This window comes from Papaver somniferum, unplaced genomic scaffold, assembly GCF_003573695.1.
Source record: "Papaver somniferum cultivar HN1 unplaced genomic scaffold, ASM357369v1 unplaced-scaffold_10, whole genome shotgun sequence".
NCBI classification, from domain to species: domain Eukaryota; kingdom Viridiplantae; phylum Streptophyta; class Magnoliopsida; order Ranunculales; family Papaveraceae; genus Papaver; species Papaver somniferum.
This window is the reverse complement of record NW_020618825.1, coordinates 10,501,827-10,521,123: the sequence shown is the minus strand read 5'-3', so window position 1 is coordinate 10,521,123 and position 19,297 is coordinate 10,501,827. Positions and strand designations below refer to the sequence as shown.

General features: G+C 36.1%; 1 long non-coding RNA gene across 1 annotated transcript; it reads left to right on the top strand.

Moving 5' to 3' along the window:
- Positions 1 to 571: 571 nt before the first annotated feature.
- LOC113327003 lies at positions 572 to 2,515 on the top strand. The gene is made up of 2 exons (XR_003348674.1): positions 572 to 1,190; positions 2,177 to 2,515. It is a non-coding gene; the product is annotated as an uncharacterized LOC113327003 (long non-coding RNA).
- The last annotated feature ends 16,782 nt before the right edge of the window (positions 2,516 to 19,297 follow it).

Here is a 19,297-nt window from a genome sequence, read left to right as displayed (position 1 = left end):
GATTTCTAATAGCAACACAGCTGGCATATACAAGGGAACCATTGGTCGATTCTGTTGAACAACATGATTAGATCTTTTGGATTTTTTTTAATAATATTAATAAACTTTGTTTTTTTCTTTTTTAATTTTTTTTTCTTTCGAGTAGACAACATGATTAGATCTTTTGGATCCAAGCGCATGCTTCTTGTCAGCAGATTACATGGTAATTCTCATGGATCCTGCATTCCACGCTTGTTTAGGCGACGGAGATAGGGAAAACACACACATTGCTATCCAAGTGTCAGTCGTTTATATATATATACTCCGGTTGGTCTAATTAGTCTGGTCTGGTATGATCTTTTGTTCTTTTTAATAACTCAATCACTCTATTTCAGCCTAGCAATGATAACAATTCGAAATGTGCCCCACCAAATCACTTAAAGAAACAAGAGAAAAATGGATAAATAAAAACAGAAGGTGATATGGTGACGACTCCGTGATATGGTAACAACTATCATGTTATTTCTAACACCTGAGCTCCGTCCTTTTACTTATGTAGTAGTGTTGAAATAAATTTCTCATTGGTCTAAAAATATGGCTTGGTTAAACTTGACTCTGGTATATATTGATATGGTACTTGTGTGTATTTCTTATAGAAAATGTAGAATACAATGTATACTGTTTTGAAGAATGATTGAATTGGAAAATTTATATTTGTTCTTGAAGATCTTGGAACTGTTGTGGTTGAGGTAGTTGAGAAATTTCCTTTGACCTTTTGTGAAAACCATGCTTTGTGTATACTGTATGCATTTGTTGTTTTAAGAATTGAAATATTTTGTTTCATATTCTCTTTCAAGTGATGTATGTGAAATAAGATCAATGTTCATTTGGGTATGAATCAGTTGAAGGCTTGTGTTAATTTTGGACTCGAAAAAATAAGCAAGAAGCAACGTCGAAAGTGAGCTACTTCCGTTGATTTTAGGTGATAGGCAACTTGTATATTGATTGTTTTAGCGCCTTGAAATTTTAAGGAAACTTGGGTTCTTTTTAGAAAATGAATTTGCAGGGTGTAGATGTATAAAAGGGTGAAGAAAAGCAATAGGCTACCACCAGGAAATGCACATAAGATGTACGACACAAGTTCCACAAGGAAAAACAAATTCTAGTGAGATTTGATGAGTCGGTCGCGTCCTTTAATTTAATCACTTGAGGTAGGCTATTTACTGCTATTTTTAGTAACATTCCATTTTTAGGCTTTATGTGCGAGCTCCTTATTTAGTGTACAATCATGGCATGTTAGTCTTGTTAGTTTCATTTTTGTGCCACATGAAACACCCATTTCGAAATTAAGAATGACACCTACAGTTAAGGTGGTGGATGAATGGATTTTGGTTGCTTGTTTGAAGGTTGAATTTGGACCAAATTTGTAACTGTAAAGGAGTAGTATATAAATATGGTTTGTGTGTTAAGTTTACACTACTAAACCTCATTCTTGTGTACTATCCACAAGCTATGTTTAGCACATATCTACCAGCCAAAGATTTGAATTAATAGTTGAAAATGTCCAATTCAGAGTATCCATAATTGGTCACAATCTAATGTCTAGATAGTGACTGATTTTTCTGAGATTATGTATCGGATTGCTTATTGATATGAGGCAGTATACAGTATGAATTTTGAATTGTGATTCTAGTTAGTACAGTCATTGGTACGGCACTAAACGCATCTATAGACCGTTTAACCTTAAATTCCATTTCGGGAGTATTAACTTGGGAACTGATGGCTTACCTTTTTGGGCCCCCTACAGGTCCAAGCATTATTTCGTCTAACTAGTTTAATGATTACAACATCTATTCTGTTTCTACCACGTTAGAGAGTAAGTAAAGTAATTAATACTAGGTGTGATTGCGTCGTATTGGACCATTACATCAATTTACATCTACTGTTTCAAAATGTTAAGAACCCTATTTTTATTAAATTATTTTTTGTAATCAAGTGCAGTAGTGGTGATGTTCTGTGCTATTACGGTTGGACTTAATTAAATGAGTCTTGTTAAGTGCCTTGAAATTCATAGTGCTCTCTAGTTCGGGGGTGTTGTTCAGTGCCTTACGCCTACCCATTTTCTATATCATTATCGCAAGTCTATTGATAACTCTTTAGATTTGATATGCATTTGACTGTTTTTGTATTGGAATAGCTAATGCTGGTGTTGTGGCGCTGAAGTGGAAGAAATAAAATGCTAAAGAACTTGGGGCATGTGGTGACGATGAACAAGGCTCCTTAGTCACAGGAGCTTGAGCGGCGTAAATATTTCAAGGCTAAGGTTGATGAAAGGGTCCACTGCGCAGCTAACTTCATGTTATGACGTTGAGTTGTTTACCTATATTATGTTTTAAGTGTGTGCCAGCCAATCTTGAATAGCTAAAGCTAATTCATTTTTACGGTTTAAAAGAAAAGCAAATTTAGTGGGTGCTGTGGGCTAAGTAAAAAACTGAGAATATATGAATTTGAAACATGTTGACACTTTCTTAATCAACTTTTTACTTGTGTGTGTACTTGGTTGACGATGTGATAATCGTACTATGCGGCCTTGCCTCTCACATGCTGTTAGGCTTTAGGTTTGTTCATTTCTTTGCTGTCTTTCTTATTTTTTTTGTTATACTTGATTGCTTGCGCAGGGATGTTGAAAACAACAAATTTAGTGGTACTGTCCTGAAATATTTGAAGGATATCACCGAGTGAGTTGCCCTTAATACGTCTTTTACGATAGGTGTTGATGTTTTTAGTTTGATGAGGTTGATGTTGTTGTTTGATGGTTTGTTAGCATGGATATTTTGTTTTTGTAAGAACTGGTAGAATTTCTTGGAAATCTGGTGCTAGTGGGTATGGCAATGGAAGTTCAGGTGGTGTTGTGGCCAGTCCTTGCCTTTACTAGGAAATTAAAGCAGCCGTTTTCAAGTCCTCGACATATATGCATATGAAGGAAGACGGTAACTCGCTGACAGGGGATTCGCGAGTGTTTCGACAAACTTACCTCCCGTACCAGACGGGGGATGAACCTTTGTAGTCGATTCGGGCCACGACTTTATGTCATGTACGAATCCGAGTGGCCGAGGTTATATCGTAATAACTGTCCTTCTCTGCAAACAGTTTATATTTAAACTACCCTTCCGTAGGGTTTAAAAATAATGTCCCAAAATTTAAAGTCCAAAGTCCAGAAATATAAAGTGCAAAAGAAAAAGAAAGTCTAAAAAAAATAAAAATATACAAAAATAAAAATGTCTCTCTTTTTTTTTTTTATAAAATAAAAAAAATCTTCTTCTTTCGCTCCTTTCGCTTTGCCTTTCACTCGAACTCTTTAAGTATTCACCAAAAGTTTTGGCAAAATTTTCTTTCGCTCCAAATTTCGAATTCTGTAAGAAAAAGACGAAAATTCAAAAATGTAAAGAAGAACAGATAAAATAAAAACCTAAAAAAAAAAATCTAAAAACTCTAGCCTAAAGACAAGTCTGCGTCGGCGGCGCCAAAAATTGATGTGTTTTCAAAGTTGTTGTAGTGATATGATTCGTTCAAGACTTGTGAAAGCGGATTTTTAGATTTTTTTTAATAAATAAAAATAGCGAACTAAATTAAAAAGATGTTGTGAAAATTATGGAGAGAATGGAACTAGGATTCCACCATTGGTTGATATTAGTGATTTAATAAAACAATAATTATGCAACTCAACATTCAAATCGATTCTAATAGTATTTCCTAGACATGTAGATTTCCAAAAGAATAGATGTTAATCCAAGCATAGAATATCAAAACCCTAAAGAAAGCATATTCTATCAAGAGAAAATACACCTAACTAATCAAAATCATATAAACAATTTTTACTTCAATGCAAAAATCATAATAGAGTTGTTGTAATTAATTAATAGAAATATATCACTTTTACCGAAACAAGGGCTTCCTCCATGGCCCCAAGGATTGGGTTTAGCTCATCATGATGTTGGAAACACGCTCAAAGGTTGATTTCATTGCTCAAAGTAGGTGTACAAATGATGAAATGGAGAAAATGATGAAAATCGGGTGTTTGCAACGTTTATAATTGTTGCAAAACACTGATATAAAGAACGATAAATAAGAACTGTTGTTGTTGTATCTCTGCGACCCTCGTGTGGCTGTCGTTGTCAATGTTGATAAACGACTACCTCTGGTGGTCTTTTGTTCTTCGTATTCTTGGCGCAGCAGCAGAAACAGAGTTCTGAAAACTCTTGATATACGCCTCCTGAGCTCTCCTCTCGACCCCAAACTCTCCGTCCCCTCTCTCTGCAACACCATAACCCTTTATATATCCAGTAGCACCAAGAAATCTCTCTATAACTCAAGATAATTCTCTCTTAACTCGGCCTTGATGAAAAATATTCTGGGAATATTTTCTTCCCTGATTTAGCTTCTCACGTTGTTTCCCCACGCCAAATTAATCTCAACGCATCCAGTCATTGTCCAGAAGTGTTCCAACATGCAGCAGCCACGCGAAAATCTCTTGGTCACTCAAACAGGACTCAGAATGGAAAACCAACCCGTGATGCTCTGATTTCATATCTTGGGTTATCTAGCCAAATTTGATCGAAACAAACACCCCATACCAGCTCTGTTAGGATATATCACAACTACCCATGAAGTCTCAGCGATTGAATCGCACAAAAACTCCTCCAAAATCCGATCGAAAAATCTTCCTGTGAATGAAAATGTTTTCCGGCCAAAATATTTTTTTGAAATGTTGAAGATGAAGTGCCCCTATCCTTTTCTGGGTGCGAATAGCAGATGGGTGCTGAGGACAAATTTGGGTGCTGAGGATGAATTTGGGCTACGCATAACCTTGGGTGTCCCTTAACCAAATCTGAGGTCCGTATAGCAAATGTCCTCCAGGTGTCCAAATAGCACTTTTTGAGCAACTTTTTCCGCACAAGTGTATTTCTCCAAAAACACCTACACAAACATAAAAACACCATAATAAGTACAAAATCAAGCACTAGCAATAGAGACACTGAGGACAATTCAGACAGAAAAATGTGTCTATCAAATACCCCCAAACTTATTATTTGCTAGTTCTCGAGCAAATCTAATATAGAAAATAAAAATGACTACACTTAGCACGTGCAGCAAGCCGTTAAACCACTAGGTGGACCTAGTGGCGGAGTGTTGTCTCCGGAGGGTTTACCAGAGGTGTACCCACAAAACCTTTACTCCAGACCCTAGCTATCTATGCAGAACCTTGGAAAACACTAAAGAATCTCCTTGGTTGGCATACTCTCATTGACTACAGGAGGAAGTATCCTGGGGCGAAATTCCAATTGTTGTACACGAGTTTGCACTCAGCATACTAAAATTCATATATAAGTGACAGAGCTCTACTCAGATAGTTTCTGTACATTATAACCGGAGTCAACCAATCACATGGAATGATTAAGAAGATGGATAAAGAGATGGTTAAAAGTGAACGGAGTTTCCCATATCTGTCTGAAGGCCTCTGCCAAGATGAACCTATCCTAATGGACTGAGATACCGGTCTGAATAATATCAATACAACTGCCATATACAAAGGAACCAGTGGTTGATAAACCTAACTCTAGGTCAACACAACTGGCATATACAAGGGCACCAGTTGTCAACTTTATGAATTTATTCTGGTTGGTCTAAGGGTCTGGTCTCTTCTTTTTTTTGTATATCTCAGTCACTCTATTCCACCCTAGCAAAGGTAACAACTTGAATCGTGTGACCCACCAAATCAATTAAAAAAATAAAAATAGAAGGATTAGGATTCAACGAGATATGGCGAAACTACCATGTTTTTTTTTTAATTCTAACACCTGAGCTCTGTGCTTTTATGAATAGACTCTTTAGATGTTTCCATCTAATCAGATTGGTTCCTCAACTCCTACAACCAAGATGTTCCCATCCACTTAGATTGGTTAGTGCCAACCTTAATAAGCATAAATTTCTAGGCTCTGGAGTTTATTTGTTGCATCTAAGAGCTAAAAAAAAGTTTCTTCCCCACCCCCAAACTTAAATCTAACATTGTCCTCAATGTTCTAAAGATGAAATTAAAAACATGAACAATAAGAAACTGTTACCACTTGATGGATGGAAAAAGAAATAAGGAAGGATATTACCATAAGCATGAGTACCTCCCAGGAAATGCTAAATTTAAAGTCTTTAGCTAGACATCAAATACCTCAAAAAGGATTGTCACCTTCAAAAGTCATATATAAATAGTCGAAACAATTGTGGGTCCATAAGACCAAATAGAGCTGACACCAGTATGAGACAACTGCACTGATTCAGAAAAATGAAAAGAAGGAGCACGTCCTCATCTAAGGTTTCTGTCAAGACAACTGGGTTTATCTGCGGCGCGTAATTGAACTTCATATGTGTGTCTCGATAAATAGATTCATCCGAAAAACGGGTCTCTAATACCTGGGTTACTTCCTGGACAATATCAGAAGGATCGGGTTCCGGAGTCTGAAAAGACTCAAGTAATATCTCAGATGTACAAGGCTCGAGTACCAAGTTAGGGACTCTAATTAGGGATACGATACAATCACAAGAACCATCACTATCCCCAAACTTAGGGTTCATAGACAAACCTCTAACTATTTCTTGAATTTCCGGATCTTCAGAGTCCTTAAAATACTCAAGAGATTCTTCTAGTTCTCTACCCCCAAACTTAGGGTCATCATTATTCTCTGAAAAACCTAAAACTATTTCCTGAATTTCTGGGTCCATAGAATCTTTAAAATACTCAAGAGCTTCTTCTAAAGATTGATCACATATCTGATCTAAGAGAATGGTTTCCTCAAAATCATCTAAAGAATCTACCAGTAAAGTGTCAAGCCAATTATCCTAAACCAAATCCTGAACTAAAGTGCTAATCATATTCACTTCTTCTAAATCATCGTTCTCAGAAGGTTGTCTAGTAACATTAAAGACATTTAGTTCAGTGGTCATATTACCAAAGATATGTTCATAAGACCATTTCTACAGTTGATGACAGCGTCAGCTGTGGCTAAAAATGGGCGACCTAAAATCACTGGGATTTGACGACTTGGGTCCTGAACATGCTGGGTGTCTAGAAAAACGAAATCCACAGGATAAATAAACTTATCAACCTCAATCAAAACATCCTCTATAATACCACGAGGGACTTTGGCAGACCTATCAGCTAATTGTAGTGTCATTTTAGTTGGTTTCAACTTACCAAGACCTAGCTGGGTGTACACATGATACGGGAGTAAGTTAACACTAGCTCCTAAGTCAAGTAAAGCTTTATCGACCATGTGATTACCAATCGCACAAGATATGATGGGGCATCCCGGATCCTTATACTTAGGGGGTGTTTGGTTCAGAAGAATGAAACTTACCTGATCAGCTAAAAAAGCTTTCTTATGGACATTAAGCTTACGCTTTCGTGTACAAAGATCTTTAAGGAACTTGGCATAAGCAGGCATCTGCCTAATTGCTTCTAATAGCGGAATGTTGATGTTCACCGGCTTAAATGTTTCCATTATATAGTTGAAAGTCGACTCCTTCTTTGTTGGGGCTAACAAATGTGGATATGGGGCTCTAGGCACAAAGGTAGACCTATCAGGAATTTCTTGGGCATCCTTAGAAACTGTTTCAGTTTCCTCGTCTACGGGCTCCTCTTGGGAAGTAGAAGATGGAACTACAGTATGTCCACTAGGCGTGGCTACCTTATTATCTACCGTTTTACCACTCTTAAGGGTTGTTATCGAGTTCACATGGTTTGATGATTTCTCACTAGCTAAAGATATTTGATGGACTCCCCTAGGGTTGGGTTGTGGTTGACTAGGAAACTTTCCTTTTTCTCTCAATGTCTCATTTATCTGACTAACCTGGGTTTTCAACTCGGAAATAGCCTGAGAGTTAGCTTGTACCATGTTTTTATTTTTATCTAATCCTTGTGTAACCGATTACTGAAATTCTAAAGTGTTCCGAGTTAACAAGGAAAGAGACTCTTCTAAACTCATGATTTTCTTATCTGAAGGGATCTGAAACTGTTCCGGAGCTGAAGGGTTCTTAGTATAGCCAAAACCTGGGGGAACCTGAGCATTACTAGACTGACCTTGATTCTGGCCCTTGGACCAAGAAAGGTTTGGATGGTTTCTCCAGCTAGGGTTATAGGTTTCTGAATATGGGTCAAACTTCTGTCGGTTATCAAACCTAGTGTTGTTATAAAGAGCATTGGCTTTCTCTTCAACAGCATGACCTTCCCAAAAATGCTCATTTATTCCACTACTACCACTAGAATGACCTAATTCTAAGGATTCTAACCTTTTGGCTATAGCTGCTATTTTGGCATCTGATTCATAAGATCCTTCTACCCTATTAACATTTCCTATACTTAGAAGAATTGTTTTCTGGGGTTCCCTAATATTTTCCCATTGTTGGGTCTTATCGGCGATTTCATTCAAAAATGTCATCGCTTCATCAACAGTTTTATTCTCAAAGCCACCTGTGCATAATGACTCAACCATGGTTGTTGTTGAATAATCTAAACCCTCGTAGAGGATCTGAACTAACCTAACCTTCTCCAAACCATGATGAGGACATTGAGATATCAAGTCATTGAACCTTTCTAAGTACCTATATAAAGATTCTCCCTCTTGTTGGGCAAAAGTACATATTTGTGTCCTAATAGACGATGTTTTATGCCTTGGGAAAAACTTATGTATAAAGGCAGAATTAAGTTGGTCATAGGTTTCAATTGACTCAGAGTCCAAACTGTACAGCCAAGATTTGGCTTTATCTTTTTTAAGTAAAAGGGAATAACCTAAGTTTCAACGCATCACCACTTAGGTTTTTAATTTTCAGAGTACTACAAACTTCCTCAAATTACCTAACATGAAAATAGGGGTTCTCATTCTCCTTCCCTAAAAACATTGGGAGCATCTGTAAAGTCCCAGGTTTCAGTTCATAATTTGCCTCGGTTTCAGCTAACTTGATACAAGACGGACGAGAGGTCCTAGTTGGGTTTAGCAAATCTTTCAAAGTTGCCAATTCTGGCACTACCAAAGGACTAGGAGTACTAGGGGTACTTTCCTCACGAAGAGACAGATTCTCAAAACCGAAGTTTCCAAAAACGGGTCTCTCAAAAGCTCGCCTTCACAAGAAGAACTACTAGGTTTTTCACTAATCAAACGACCTAGAGTATTTCTTTTCCAAGCCCGTTTAAAAACTTCGAGCATACACTAGAAAAACAAAATCAAAAAGAAAAGTCCTAAAAAGGAAGGGATGTTTTATGCAAACACAATCAAGGCTGACTCCAACACAGCAAACCTACTGATTTCTAGCAAACAAAAAGCATGATGGCTCCACTTAGATTGTTTCTAGACCAACTTCTAATCCTTCAAACGGGAATTCGTTACAATTTAAGAAAACCCCTCTGTAATCAATCCGAGTTAAAGTAAGTTGAATAGAGGTGAGGGAAGCTCGACGGAGCTTTGATACCCAATGCCTCACCGGTATTACAAGGCGGCGCAATCACACATTTAACTTACAGAAACCGTCAAGAACTTCGATGTATGCTTAAAAGAGTAACCAATATTTTTCGAATGATTTTCCTGTTAAGCTCGTTACCCTATCGGTCTCGTTCTAGTCAAAATTTTAGGCTTAAGTTCGCGTTTGGTGCCGTTTTCCTAAGGAGGGAAAGAAGAGAACGGTGATGAAATCCAAACCCTTATCTTATATGGCCAGTCCTTGACCTTTACTAGGAAATTAAAGCAGTCGTTTTCAAGTCCTCAACATATATGCATACGAAGGAAGACAGTAACTCGCTGACAGGGGATTCGCGAGTGTTTCGACAAACTTACCTCCCGTACCATACGGGGGATGAACCTTTGTAGTCGACTCGGGCCACGACTCCTATATCATGTACGAGCCCGAGGGGGCGAGGTGATATCGTAGTCACCGTCCTTCTCTGCAAACAGTTTATATTTAAACTACCCTTCCGTAGTGTTTAAAAATAATGTCCCAAAATTTAAAGTCCAAAGTCCAAAAATATAAAGTGTAAAAGAAAAAGAAAGTCTAAAAAAATAAAAATCTACAAAAATAAAAATCTACAAGCGCTCAGCTTTTGTCCCATGTGATTTTCCTAGCGCAGGCGTTTAGATTTTGTCCCAAATGATTTTCCTAACGCTTTAATGGATAAAGTATGTTCTGGCGCTCAGGTTTTGTCCTAAATGATTTTCCTGACACTGTTTCAACAATGGTAGAAATTTTGTTAAGACCATCGTCACTTCAAAGTTACCAATTATTTTTGGAACAACGGTTATCGAAGAAGAATGAACGTTAATTCAAGTTGGAGTTTACCGAACTTTGGATCATCCAAGTGAAAGTGTTGCGTAAAGATTGGTCCAAGTGGCTGATCCATCAGTGGAACACATTTCTTGTGGGACCCAAACAGCTCACTCGGTTAAGACACATAAACATTGACGTGTCTAATGTACAGGGATAATTATCCCTTAGCATAGTCGGAAAATCCCATCTCCATTTAAACTTCAGCTGTATATATACATGTGTGTACAACTTCAAGAAATAAGAAGTGAAATGGTGAAGGCGAAAAGTCCTATCCTATTTTGTCTACTTAGACTTTCTTTCATTTCCTTAATAACCAAGCAGTGCTTGCTCATACAAATTAGCTAGCACTAATAGTATATGCTTACTTATTACTTAATTACTCAAACCCTTACACTTACTTAATCAGTTTTGAATCGACTGCTTTACGACGGATATTTAACAAAGTGAGAGAAAACAAAAGGGTTTTTGGTAAAGGTTATTGACGGATGATCTCAGTCTATGCGGTTGTCATACGGATTATAAAATTCATTGGAAGGTGGATATTTTTCATCGAATTCACGTACGGATTAAGAGAAGTAGGTTCCAATAAGAGAAATCAATCTAAGCATATCCAATGAGATTCGATGTATCTCGGAGTTGGATGAATTTGAGTCGATCAATTTGGAAGTGATATTCAATGAGATCAAATGAAAATGAAGAATCATCATCGACCTTCATCTCGATATATTATATAACGAGAATAATTTATAATTATTATTGACCCAAAAATAATCAATGAAATTATAAGAATAAGAATTAATTCAAATAATGAAAATTAATCAAAATAATGAGGAAGAATCCGGCTAATGAAAACAAGCCCTAATGAAAGATTTAATAATTTAAGAATTAAATAAAAATGTGAAAGAATCTAACGAGAAAACGAAATTGAGAACTATGTATACGAATTAAGAACAATGAAATCCATCGCTATCTACGGAAATGACTTGCATGAGGTCTAACCAAATATTTAAATGAGGAGAACCTTATGTAGATCTATAGTTCATCTCTTACTCTTTGAGTAGTAGTTGTGTATAGGTTGAGCCTTCGATACCTGGTTCTTTCTTTAGCTTAGGGTGGGGTTTACAGACCTCTCTTAGGAATCGAGAAACACAAATAAAATTGTTCTATATAGTTAAACATGTTATTTGATGAAAAAATTAATTCGGTTGAACTTAAAAAGATAAAAACTCTTTAAAGTTGTTTCAGTGTATATGAAAATCTTTAGAGTAGTTATCCTTCCAATGATAATAAATTAGAGATTTCAATTGTACTCAAGTTTCCGCCACCATTTGTATATCATACTTACCTTGACTGATTATCATAAATTCAACCAATTATTATAAATTCAATAAAATTTAACACAATTTTATTTTATTTCGTCAAAATAATTAGATAATACTCAATGTGATTGATTAAACGACTAAAATCATCTAATTTATTTCAACCATAATAAAAAACGTTAGTAAATCACACTTTCCTTGAAAAATTATCAGATAAACTCAATCCAAGTTAACTCTACTTTACTCTATCAATACACTAGACTAGTCTCAATATAACCGGTTATATGTATGGTTAATTACTAGGAATGATTTATCCATGTATTTTATCTAATTAATTTTAATCGGGCTTAACATTCACTTAACATTACTGAATCATACTCGCAATGATTGATTATCAACAAATCCAATCCATTTGTATTCAATTCTATACAATTTCATCGAAATTACCAAATAATAGTCAAATATACTCCATATGATTGTTTTACATATCGATTTTCATCTAGTTCAATTCAATTGTGCTCATTTTTCATCCAACATTACTAGATCACACTCATCTTGACAAATCCAAGTTAACTCTACTTTACTCTATAAATACACTAGACTAGTCTCAATATAACCGGTTATATGTATGGTTAATTACTAGGAATGATTTATCCATGTATTTTATCTAATTAATTTTAATCGGGCTTAACATTCACTCAACATTACTGAATCATACTCGCAATGATTGATTATCAAAAAATCCAATCCATTTGTATTCAATTCTATACAATTTCATCGAAATTACCAAATAATAGTCAAATATACTCCATATGATTGTTTTACATATCAATTTTCATCTAGTTCAATTCAATTGTGCTCATTTTTCATCCAACATTACTAGATCACACTCATCTTGACAAATTATTAAAAAATAGGATCTGATTGTATTTAAATTCACATAATTTCATCAAAGTAGCTAAATCATAGTCATGATGGCTTAATATAATCACCATAATTGATTTATCTATGTATTGGTCATGACTAATTATCAACAAATCCAATCTAGTTGTATTCAGTTTTGCATAATTTTATCTAAATTTATAAATAGTTACCATGAATGAATATACTCACTCTATATCGGTTAGCTAGTCGAACTGTCTGGTTCACAAAGTTCAACCAGACAGTCCAACGGGTTCGGGAGTTTGTTAAATATCATATTTTATGTATAAAAAATGTTTTTACCAAAAATTCATTCTAAATAACGCGTTATGTATTATTTTTTGTCACCATAAAGAATTTTTGCGAAAATATTTCAGTAATCACTGAAATAATGAACTGTGGTGAAGTTATAATAATGTCATTGAAATGACTAAAGCGGCAAAATTTAGCTCATTACATATGCTGTTTCTTGTGACGATTACAAGTTGTTACTATACAAATATTTGCATCCAAACAAGCTGATAGTCACTAAAAATAAATATAGTGTCAAACTTTTAGTTTCGTCACTATAAAATTAGTTAGTGACAAATTAATTTTGTCACTATAAACTTATCTTTTGCATCAAAATTTATAGATTATCACAAAAAAGATTTTATGTCAATTTTTCAGCATTATCACAATAGAATTAAATAGTGAAAAAAATATATAATCACAAAAACTTATTAGTGACTAGACATTAGTTTGTCTTTAAACGAGGTCATTAAAAGCTTATGAGTGACGAAACCAGAGTCTCGTTGCGGAAAACTTAACAACAGTGACAAAAAATATTTTGGTCACAATAACTAAGCTTCAACAATGAAATTTTCTTCGCCGCAAAAACCATCGTCACCAAATCCATGTTTTTTTGTAGCATCACTTCAACATTACAGCAACCACAAATCCCTTCCACTGCAGTTCTTCCCTGGCTAGCATTCAAACCATTCAACCATTCTCATTTAGAACTGCAATACTCATTGTCACAACACCACCCTGCAAATCCTAACACATATCTATTGCAGCTTTATCAAGCCCTTGTCTGCACTTCTCTACCATCATCTCAAACCCTTGTCAACTTCTCCACCGACAACAACAACCAACATCAATTACTAGATCCTCCATCTTGTAATCATTATCATTGGCAAAGACCACACAGACAACACCTCCAACTTCATATTCGAGCCATTTCAGTGCACCATCAATATTTCCTTGAGTCTTGCACTACAACAGCCACCACCATCTGCATCTTCTTCTTATACCAACACCCTGAATCCATCTCAGACCCACCATGTTTAACCCTTGTTTCTCTCCTCTGTGACATCAAATCCCATCATCAATTTCTGCGATCTTCATTTCTTAATTTCAGATCGGAACCCATCTTAACAACAGTAGCAGATACATAAACCGCAAACCCATTGTTCACAGACCTTGAATTTGAGTTCCCATTTCACTGTAATTTTGAACCCTTATTCTTCAACAGCAAACCCTAACTTTTCTCGGTTTTCTTGCTTCAATCAATCTGAACCATCACTACCTCCATCTACAGCAGCAACCAACTCAATCTATTCCCATCGTGTTCTTCTTCACTGAGTTCTGGTGCCGCCATTATTTCTTCTCTGAATTCCTGAATAATAATAATGAGGAGAGAAACATTTCTCTTGTTTTCATGGTTAGGTAATGACGAGAATTATTACAAGCACCCACTGTTGGATATAAACCACCTCAAAAAAAATTGCTTGTCAGTTTCAGATAACCAACAACCCTTTGCTTTCTTGTTCAACGGTCCTTTTCGCTCTAAATGAGTGATTTCTCCTATTTTCGCTCCAAATGACTCCATTGTACCTAATAAAATCAAAAGCAAACATAAGGTACATAATTTACAAGAACACATGCAAAGAAAGCATAAACAATAGATAATAATTAAGGTGTTTACAACACTTATCACTCCTCGCAACGAATCTACCCTCGCAGAATTACAAACAAAACATCCAGCAGCTCCACCTCCTTGCATTCCACCAGACTCTTTTTTTGTTGACTCAATTGTGGTTGAGTCCAAGGATGTTCTTGGTGCCATCAAGAGTTTCCCCAAAAAAACTTATTGCAGTCGTGACGGTTTGCGTGCGTAAAATTTAATGGATGCATTAAGTGGTGCAGCATCAACAGTAGAAGATGAGTTGGTGGCTTCAGTTACATGGGTTGTCAATTTATGGATGGCTGGTAAATATTCCAATGGTTTGGGTGAGTTCATATCTAGTGCACCACTAACACCATTATTGAAGCCGGGAGGTGGTCTTAGGCCCATCGCCGTTGGCACCATTTGGCGCAGGTTGGTCTGTAAGATAGCTGCTTTCTCCTTCGGCAAGGCCATGACTTCTTGCTTGGGTGATCATCAATTCGGTGTTGGTGTGCCTGTTGGAGGTGAGAGTATCTTACACGCTGTAAATAGCTTGGTGGAGTTGAAAGGTCGGTCCGCCAATATGTTTACACTACTTGTTGACTTTTCCAATGGGTTCAATATGGTATGCTGGTATCATCTTATTAAGGAAGTTCGGCTCCATTGTCCAGGTATTTCACGTTGGGTGGAATTTTGCAATAGTAAGCCTACTAGAATTTACTATGATCAATATATTTTGTCCTCGGCACTTGGTGTTCAACAAGGGGACCCACTCGGTCCGTTGTTGTTTGCCTTGACACTTCATCCACTTGTGAAATCTATTTCCTTTCAGTGCAAACTCGATATGCATGCTTGATAACTGGATGATGGGACTATTATTGGTGACACTGTCGAGGTGGCTAAAGCTCTAAGCATCATAGAAGATGAGGGCCCAAGCAGAGGTTTACATCTTAATATAAAGAAAACGGAAGTCTTTTTTCCTACCGTTGATCCGAGAAGTTGGAATGAAGATATTTTTCCTCGAGATATTGGTCGTCCAACTAATGGCGATAAACTCTTGGGTGGTCCAGTGTATCTAGATTTGAATTTTATTAGTGACATAGCGCTAGCTAGAGTTCAAAAGACCATTCAGCTAATGTCCGCCATAAAAAAAACTCTAAGACCCTCAGAGTGAGATGTTATTACTTTGCAACTGCACTGGTGTGTCCAGATTGTATTTTTCTATGCGTACTACCAACTCTGCTGCTTTACAACGTGCCACTGAACTGTTTGATGATGATAATTTATTTTAGTACTTGAGACTTCTGATCACAGGTGATGGGGCGGGTTTTGGGCCTTTTGATACGTTTTGATCTCTGTACCTTGGTGACTATTATTATAGAGGCGGAATTCAGAATAATAATAGACAAAATCTAGAAAACAGAACATATTAGAAACCAGATTCGATATAAACAAGAAAACTATTACAATTCTCTCTTTTTTTTACATTCACAATCTCTCTAAACAATGGATAACCTTAAAATGTTTTACTAAGCTTGCTTTTACAATAATTAATTGCCTCACAAACGTCTCTCTTTGATCTAGGTGTGTCTGTATCACAAACCACACTCTAGATTGCCTTAGCTATGAGATAAACATCTCTATTTATAGCTTTAATGATTTCCCAAACCTTTTAGGAATCTATTTCCTTATCTAGGAATAATTCCATTTCTAGGAATATTACCTTGTGTAGGAAGTATTTCCTTATCTGGGTATACTTCCTTACTTTGGTTTAGTTTCCAAAACCTCTTAGGAATCTATTTCCTAACTAAGAGTATTGGCTAAAACAAAATCCTTTCCCAACTAGGAATTCTGTCCAAATAAGGATTCCTTCCTAACATAGGATTATTACCTCAACTTAGGTTGAGGTTTATTGGTTCCCAGAGAGAGGAAGATACACATGTATCACCTTTACAACAGCGAATTTCCACTCTCCCTATGAAAGAGGGTGGCCTTGGTATTTACACTATGGCAGACACTCGCAATTATTATTACTTTGCTTCCAAGGTCCAGACGGTTTCGGCTCAAAAGGTGATTCTTGGTAACTTATTCTCATCAGACAAAGGTTATGCTTATCAATCGACTCTTCAGAACTTCATCCAGGTATGTGGATTACCTTCTAATTATTGCATTGATGATACTTCCCCCCCCCCTTCTATGCACTCCCTGGTAGTCACTTATTTTGACGTGGTTAAGAAGCAAATCCCAAATCAATTCTCAATGTCTGCAAGAGATTCCATTTTGTGGAAGTGTAACCGTGTTAAGCATGCTCAAGATTATATTTTGTCCGTTCCCATTAGTGGTCTGAATCAATGCCTCGGACCAAGACAGTTCAGAGCTGTAGTTTGCTACCGCCTTGGTGTCCCCTTTTTTGTCGAAGGTGGAATGTGTTCAAGATGCAATAGACCCATGGATATATTTGGTGATCACGCTCTTCGTTGTTCCAAATATGTTGGGCTAAAGTTCCGACATGACCTGGTACGTGACGTAATTGTTGACATCTGTTACAAAGATGGTGTGCCCGTACGTAAAGGAGTCTCCCTTGGGTTTTTGTCTGATGATAATAGAGACTTGCGCCCTGCTGACATTCTTGTGCTTAGTTGGGAGAATGGGCAAGATGTTTTCATGGATGTTACAGGAATCTCGCCCTTCAAATGAGAAGGTATTCGTTCTTTTGTCCCTAGCCTGACTATTTCCAATGTTGTATTGCCCAAACGTAACAAATACTTGGATCAATGTGTTTCACATGGGTACGGCTTGGGTGTCTTAGCATTTTCTACGTTAGGGGTATTTTGTGATGATACTTTGTGCTTTTTTAAGAGATTGAAGAATTGTCTAGTTAGTAATGATGTCAGTAGCGGTATAGGTAATTTTCTTTTTTTTTAAAGATTAGGGGTTGTTATTCAAAAGGGTGTTGGTACCCAGCTTGTTGTTAGGCTTCCAACCAAAGTTTTGTTGGTTGTTAATAATAAAATATTCTTTTATTTTGAATATTATTTAAAAAAAAAGATAAAAAAAAATAATTCTTATTCATATTTTAATTGTTAGTTTCTATTCTAACCATTTAATTTTTAATTTTTAATTTTTACCTTTAAATACTATTATTATTATAATTCTAAAAAAAAAACGAAAAGTATTTACACAAGGTTGGCGGGGAGTCTAGCAACAATCTGCACTCCTACGCCTTTTTGAATAACAATACCTAGCCCATGAAAGAGCGAACCATCAATCTTATGGTTGGCATTATACCTAACTAAGCAATTCCTTAATCTTTTCAGGAAAAAAATAATGTCGCCTCCGAGTTCACCTAGTGTAGAGAAAGCCAAAACACCAAAACCGTACCCATGAGTCACACATTTGTCGAGATATTTAGCGCATTTAGGAGTGACAGCCGCAGAAATAGCATGCTCTGGTATGAAATTGCGAGTACTAGCACTTGTGAAGGGAGACGCACCCGTGACGTCGAAGCATACATCCTTCTCATCTTCCAAATTGTAAACAAGAATATCAACGGGTTTCAAACCATTTTCAGTACCCGACAAAAAACCCAAAGATACTTCCTTCCTCGCTGCCACACTAGCTTTATAACACATATCTGCTACAGCATCTCTAACCATGTCCTTCCTTCCCAATTATTATTATTATTGTTGTTGTAATTATCATTTCATAACAAAAATTAATAAAATTTGATTGGTGAAATAATTGTACATAAATAAATATTTAAGGGTAGATTTTGTATTTTTAATATAATAACAAGGTTAAAATAGAAAATCAAATAATTAAAATTGAGTGGATCCACAGCTTCCGCTTTTACTGCTTTTAAAAGCTACTTCCGGGTACCTTTTAAAAGTTAGCCTAAAATAGTAAAAAAAATTTATTACAAAGTGCTTTTGTAGGGAAAGAAAAAAAAGCAATCCCAAATGGGGCTTTAGTTAATAGACTATAGAACCGATCTAGTTAAATTGGTAAACCTTAGATATGCTAAAGATATATAATAAAAGGTGTAGAACCATAAATGGGCCTGGAATCATTAGATAAAATTGTATGATTCTTGTGTGAGACATTTTGGCTACATTCTTAGATTTCTTGTGTAATTAACAATTATTCTTTATTAACAACGGTCGATTCAAAGGATGAACTAGTGGATTGTGGATCTCGAGATAGGTGTGACTTGTCATCAAAAGAGGTGGGAATTTACATTTAACCCTTTTGTGACCATTGTTGTTTTCTTTTACAAAAGTTTATATTTAACAAACTCATGCAGTGTCTGGTTGTGCTTTCCTTGCATCATTTAATTTCAATTCCGAAAGTTCCGTGGTTTCTTTTAATTTTTCCATGATTTGGAAATGACCTGTAATGTTTCACTTGTCTTTATGAATTGTTGAGGGAAATAAGAATTATCATATGTGGTATATAGGATACGCTCCTTCATTTATACCTACTTTTATTTCACGCATTTATGATCTAGGTGTGTAATTGTCACAAATATTACGGGTGAGTAAATGTCACCACATAAATGATTGTTTGAAAGAAGAATTTAGTTCCATATACATGATTGTTTATTTTAGTGAGATGGTTGTCATTTAATGTTTGGGAAAACATGTATTGTTTTCCAAATCATGCCATGATTACTTAAAAGTTAAATGTTATTTCTACTGGGCACCCCTTTTAGGGTTGATGTGATCACTCATTCCCACTTTCAGTTTCAGAGACAGATCAAGATGTGCACGTGGCGATGAAAGCT